The following is a 6586-nucleotide window of genomic DNA, read 5'->3' as shown; positions in this document are numbered from 1 at the left end:
AAAAAAAAAGAAATACTATTTGACTTAGCAGAGTAGAGTTATATATCCCCACTATTGGGAATATACCCGAAAGAAACCAGAACTGCCACCTAAGCAGATACGTGCACATCCATGTTTATTGCAGCTTTGTTCGCAATAGCAAAGAGTTGGAAACAATTCAAGTGTCCATCAACAAACGAATGGATAAAGAAGATGTGGTACATTCACACAATGGAATATTATACAGCACTAAAAAACAAAGAATTCATGAAATATTCTACAAAATGGGTGACCCTGGAGAATATTATGCTGAGTGAAATATCTAGTCACAAAAGGACAAATATTGCATAGTGCCACTGTTTTAAAACAGGACTGACATAGGGGTTGGGAGGAAACTAAGAAAAGAGTGGATAAATAATGTACATGGTATTGAAACAGATGAGGGAGAGAACTGTATAAAAGGAATATATGATTACGTATTACTGGCATGACAAGAATTCAGAATAACAGCTCCATAATAAAGTGATCAGGCGTGCCAGGGGAGGTGGGAGGGCTGCAGGGAACATGACTGTATAAGAACTTTTCCCCCCAACATAAAAAGCGAACTGAGGGGTGAGGGGCTGGGAAGGGAGGAAAATGTGTAACAATGAATGAATGGAGATCCAAGTTCTTCATAAACTTTCATTAAAATCTCAATTTTTTTTTAAAAGGGACTAATCCCTGAATGACTTGCTGTTTGTCACCCCAAGCAGAAGCTCCCAAGAGAAGTCTCAGAACTTGCTTCAGGGAAAACAGACAAAAGGCCCATTCCTAGAGCAAACACCTTGAAGTCATTCTTCTAAATTGTGAAAAAATAAATTTCTTTTTTTAGAAACCTATGTATTTGTGGTATTTCTGTTAGAGTAGCAATAGAGAATTAAGACACTTGGTAGAGTTGTTGTTGTTGTTGTGTGGCATTAAGTCACCTGCGTCTCATAGTGGCCCTATGTACAATAGCCCTGACCTCTGCTCCATCCTGGGTCAAACTTATTGTCTCTGACACACCTATTCCCATTACCCCAGTTAATGAATCAATGCATCTCATCTAGGGTCTTCCTCCCTGTGCTGTCCCTCTTCACGTCCCTCAGCATAATGTCCTTCTCCACGGATTGGTCACTCCTTGAAATATACCCAAAGTATGTAAGATGGAGCTTCAGAATCCTTGCCTCCAAGGAGCAGCCTGGTTTCATTCTTTCTTTTCCTAGCAGTCCATGGTATATTCACTACTCTACCTCAGCACCACAGATCAAAGTCATCATTTCTCCTTCTATTATTCCTAGTCATTGTTCAGCTTTCTGACGTATTGTACATAATTTTGAAGCAGAGGGACAGTGACAAAGAAGATGACTCAATGAGAGGGGTTGACACAGTGGTTGCAACAATGTGTGAAAATATACTTACCATTGAGAGCATGGCACAGTACTGAACATTTCATTTTCTTTTACAAAGGACTATTATGAGCTAAAATCAAATTACCAACACCTAGCTTCAACAGCATGCCTATGGAGAAGGCACTGACCTGAAACTTAATTCTTAAACCACATTATTTCCTTCTGTAAAGTGGATATAGGAAAAAGAAATGAATGACAATAGAAGACCAAGAGGACACAAGTAGTTGATTTTTCATTGCTGCCTTGGCTTTGTTCTACAGGTCAGTCTGCAGAAGTTTGGGTGACTCACCAGCTTTTCAGGTGCTCATCCTCCAATTTTCCTCAATTCTTTTAGCTGCTGGCCAGTGGTCATCAACCCATGCCCCAGTGACAATGAATGACTCAGTATGGAGAAGTCATACAGCCACCACCTCTGGCATCTAGTGCTGGATTCAGACACTTCTCAGTCTCAAGTCTCTCTTGGACAACCTTTAGGGTTTAGTTTACTTTAGGCATTTCATTATAGTCAAGAGATCAAATTCCCATCTTTTGTGTCTTAGAAAATAGTTATGGCAAAGAATCACCATTTTTTATAGGACTTATTGTTGTTGTTGCTAGGTACGATTGAGTCAAGCACAACTCATAGTGACTCAATGAACAAATTATCTGAACCCTATTCTATCCTGTGCCATCCTCACACTTCCTGACACACAACAGCCCATTGCAGCAGTTACTGAATCAATCCACCTGGTTGAGGGTCTTCCTCTCCTTTGTTGGCCCTCTACCCTTACAGAATCATGTCCTTCTCCAAGGAATAGCACCTCCTAGCAATATGTCCAAAGTATGTGAGGAAAAGCCTCATTATTCTTGCCTCCAAAGAGCACTCTGGCTGCATCCTCTCCAAGACTATGTTTGTTCTTCTGGCTGTCTATGGACTTTCAGTGCTCTTCTCCAACGTCACTCCAACATCAACTCAAAGGTGTCAGTTCTTTTTCTGTCATCCTTTTCACTGTCCCTCTAAGATGCATAGCTAGTAATTATAAAGACTTTGGCCTGAATCAGATGCACTTTAGTCCTCAAAATTATGTCACTGTTCCTCAATAATATGAAAAGGCCCCTAATTGCAGATTTCCCAGTGCAATGTGTCTCCTTATTTCCTCACTGCTCATACCAAGGGTGTTAATTGTGGATCTAAGCATGATGAAGGTATTTGATAGTTTCAATCTCTTCTCCATCTATCATGACACTAATTCTTGGACCAGTGGTAAAAATCTTTGTTTTCTTGGTATTGAGATTCAATTCACACTTAAGGCCGAATTCTTGATCTTTTGCAACAAGTGCCTCAAGTCCACCTCACTTTCTGCAAGTAAGGTTGTGTCATTGGCATAATGCAGGTTATTGATAAGTCTCCTTCCAATCCTGATGCCATACTCCTTTTCATGAGTCCAGGTCTCAGATAATTTACTCATCAAATAGATTTAACAGGTATGGAGAGAGAATACAACCCTGACACACTCCCTTCTAATTCTAAACCATGCAGTGCTCCCCTGCTGCTTTCACATAACAGCCTCTTGATCCAGGTATAGGTTCTATAAGAGCACAATCAAGTGCTCTGGGATTCCATTCTTTTCAATGTCAGCCACAACTTATCATGATCCACACAAATGCCTCTGCATAGTCAATAAAGCACAGACAGACATGCTTCTGGTATTTCTTCCTTTCAGCCAGGATCCATTTGACATCAGCAATATCTCTGGTGCCATGGTCTCTTCTAAATCCTGCTTGAACTTCTGGAAGTTTCTTATCTATGAACTGTTCCAGCCAGTACAGAGATAAGGAACTGCCAGAAGTTCAAGCTTGATTTGATTATACTTTTATACCCCCTTTGTTTATCTGTGGAAAAAAAACAGACAGAAACCTTTCAAGATCCTCTGTTTTTGTTTCATAAATGATTAGCTGGACTTCATGTCTTCACTGATCAACTGGAACACAATTAACGTTAACTAAACATTAATCTCCTTTACATAAGCCTCTGAATGGGCCACTCACATCCTCACCTCATATACAACTCCCTCTTAAGAGCTTCTCCCGGGAAACAAAATTGCCTTAAAGTAAAAGATTTTCATATTAATAGTTTCATAATTACTAGTCAGGCTGCACTGCCAACCCAAAGACATGTGGTTCAAATCCACAGCTATGCTAAAGTAGAAAGATGGACAGGCCCCTCCCATGTGCTTTACAACCTCTGAAAGCCTGCTAGAGGGTCAGCTATGAGTTAGTTAGGACCGGACAGTATGTAACAACAATATCTAATTATGCCATCTTTCATCCCACTTCTTCACACCTAGTTCTTCCTGGACTTATTACTAACTCTTTTTTTTTTCTGACTGTTCAGTGGATTTTATTTTTGCAGCAAGAAAGCAGCAAAGACAATGTGAATACAATCCTTGGAGTTCTCAGTGCCTTGGGGATTCTCTTCCTGAGGCAGGCTGAGGCATTCTGAATTTTGAGAGGTCCAGGTTCAAATCTAAGAAGGTGTACACATTGTAGTCATGGTGTTAGAGATTCTTGTAGGTGGTATTGTCAAACGGCTCAACAGGTGTGGCATCCTGCATTTTTGGTGGACTTCGCTTCTTGGCATTTGGTGACAGTCCCTTTTCACTCTTCCCTGATTTTGAACAGAGAGACACCATAGAGGCAAGTCCTCGAAGCACCCCTACTTGGAGCCCAATCTTCAGTGTCCCAAAACATCCTTGCCACAGCAACAGGGAGGCAGCCATGCCTTCGGCAGGAGAAGAAAGGCTGGGAAGGGGACCAGCTACACTGAGGTCACACCAAGCAAGGACAATAACTCTTCATTTTAAATACGAAGGGAAATTCTCTTTCCCCTAAACTTTGAGAAACTTAGGGGTCTTATAATCATAGAACTATCCCAATTGCAAGAGTCTTTTGCAAGAGTCAATTGCCACCTCCTATTACAATTATCCCTTATTCCCTTTGTGGTAATATTTTTTAATAAAGCTTCTCTTTACTAGTCCAGATTTGGTGTTTATTTGACAATGATACCAAATAAGGTATGCCAAACACATTGTATTTTAGATGTCAAAGCTTGCTGGCACAGTTATGTGACAAGCGTTGCATTGCAAGTTAAGCACTGTTTCAATTGTTCTGGGTCTAGAGTTGAGTTTTCTGAGACTCATGCAGTTCTGCCTCTTTTCCTCACTGGCATATTAGCTGCCCCCATTAGGCACTTAAAACAGTGTGTAAAGACTGTGCTTGGAATAAATGTAATTAAGAGTCTGGAGGAGGGTTGGGAAGATAACCACAACTTTTATTAGGGGTTATTCAGCTGAAGGTAATTGAAAACAGATGATCAGAGGGAGACAGAAAAGTTAGTTTTCTCATTTCCCCAGAAACAGAGTACAATTGTCTTCACATTGAGATGCTCAGAGGAATATCTTGGAAGAATAGGAACCTTAATCCTTGCTTAGATGATGCACAGGATAAAATAACTGTGAAAGCAAAAATTAAATGGCCCTTCCCAAGCCATGGTATTTTCAATTGCTTCATAGGCATGTGAAGTTTGGACAATGAATAATAAGGAAATGCAGAATAAATGAGGTTTTTAAAATCATAGTGCTTAGAAAGAATATTGAATATAATGTGGACAGCCAAAGGAAGGAATAAATCTTTCTTGGAAGAAAGGAAGCCAGAGTGCTCTTGAAAAGCAAAGATCAGACTCTGTCTTACATACTTGGGGCATGTTATCAGGAGAGATGAGTATTGGGAAAGGACATCATAACTGAGAAAGTAGAGAATCAGCAAAAGAGAGGCAGACCTGCAGTAAGATGGGTTGACTGTAACAATGGGTGTAAGCATAACAGAGATTGTGATGATGACATTGGATTAGGAATAATTTTACTCTGTTGTACACACATCGCTATGAGTCAGAGTTTAATCAACAGCACCTAAAACAACATCCCACAACTCAGAACCACATCCTTACCCAAGGATCTGTGGTTAAATTACTCAAAAAATCACTGTTCTAAAGAATTTAACAAATTCTGACTACTTAGTGAATGGTTAAGGAGTTGTGTTATCAACCAAAAGGTAGGCCGTTCGAATGCACCAGCTAATCCATGGAAGAATGATGGGCCATCTCCGCCCTGTGATTCATTTATAATCTGTGAAGACTAGTTGGAAAGTCAGTTCATTTCAGCATAACACCAAAGAGTTGTCCTTGAAATTGTTTAAACAAAGATTGACAATGATGTTTAAGTGTATTACATAATGGTAAAAAAAATATACAGTGTTCTTCATCTCCTTAGAACCTGCTATGATCTCAAACATATTATGACTACTGACTCTTGAGAGTCGCTATGGCCATATACATAGAGTAGGTAGTGAAAGTTTCCTAAGGAACTTGTATTACAGTCAACAATGACCAAATATAAACAAGAAGCACTCAAAGTGGATAGTGAAGCATATGTTTACTTTATGTTATTCTAAGCAATCAAAAACCATTGACACCTATTTTGTTGACATACAAATACCATTTCAAAGAAAGTTCACAAGAATACTAAGAAAATTGATTCTCCATATAATGTGAAGTATGTAAACATTTCATACCTTGCTATAGTAGCTCCTACTCCAAATAATATTTGGGGTGAACTCTATGACTGAAACAGCACATCAACAGAGAACTGCCAGAAGTGCAGGCTGGGTTTAGAAAAGGTACTAGGAATATTACAGCTTATGTTAGATGGATCTTGGTTGAAAGCAGAGAGTACCAGAGGTATTTCTCTGTTTCGTTAACTATGCAAAAAGCATTTCACTATGTAGATCACAATAAACTGTAGCTAAGTCTGAGAAGAATGGGAATCCCAGAACACTTGATCATGCTTATGCAAAACCTATATTTGGACCAGGAGGCAGTTGTTAGAACAGAGCAAGAAAATACTTCATGGTTCAAAATTGGGAAAGGTATATGCCAGGGATATGTCCTATCTCCATATCTTTCAACCTATACACAGAACAAATTATCTGGGAGGCTGGGCTTTATGAGGAGAAATATGGCATCAAGATTAAAGGTAGTCTTAACACAATCTGTACTGTGGAGATGATACAACCCAGCTTGCTGAAACTAAGGAGGACTTGAAGTACTTGCTGTAGAAGGTCAAGGACTGCAGCCTTCAATA

General features: G+C 39.6%; 1 protein-coding gene and 1 pseudogene across 1 annotated transcript in view; both read right to left on the bottom strand.

Annotated features, from left to right (window-relative positions):
• The window catches only part of PKHD1 (polycystic kidney and hepatic disease 1 (autosomal recessive)), an 866042-nt gene that overhangs the window by 481824 nt on the left and 377632 nt on the right, over positions 1-6586 (bottom strand). The window lies entirely within an intron of this gene.
• Positions 3845-4168, bottom strand: LOC102852844 (annotated as a pseudogene).

The sequence above is a fragment of the Elephantulus edwardii genome, unplaced genomic scaffold, assembly GCF_000299155.1.
Source record: "Elephantulus edwardii isolate Elephantulus edwardi_28Jun2011 unplaced genomic scaffold, EleEdw1.0 scaffold00017, whole genome shotgun sequence".
Classification (NCBI taxonomy): domain Eukaryota; kingdom Metazoa; phylum Chordata; class Mammalia; order Macroscelidea; family Macroscelididae; genus Elephantulus; species Elephantulus edwardii.
The sequence above is the reverse complement of the archived record's forward strand: the minus strand, read 5'-3'. Positions and strand labels throughout refer to the sequence as shown.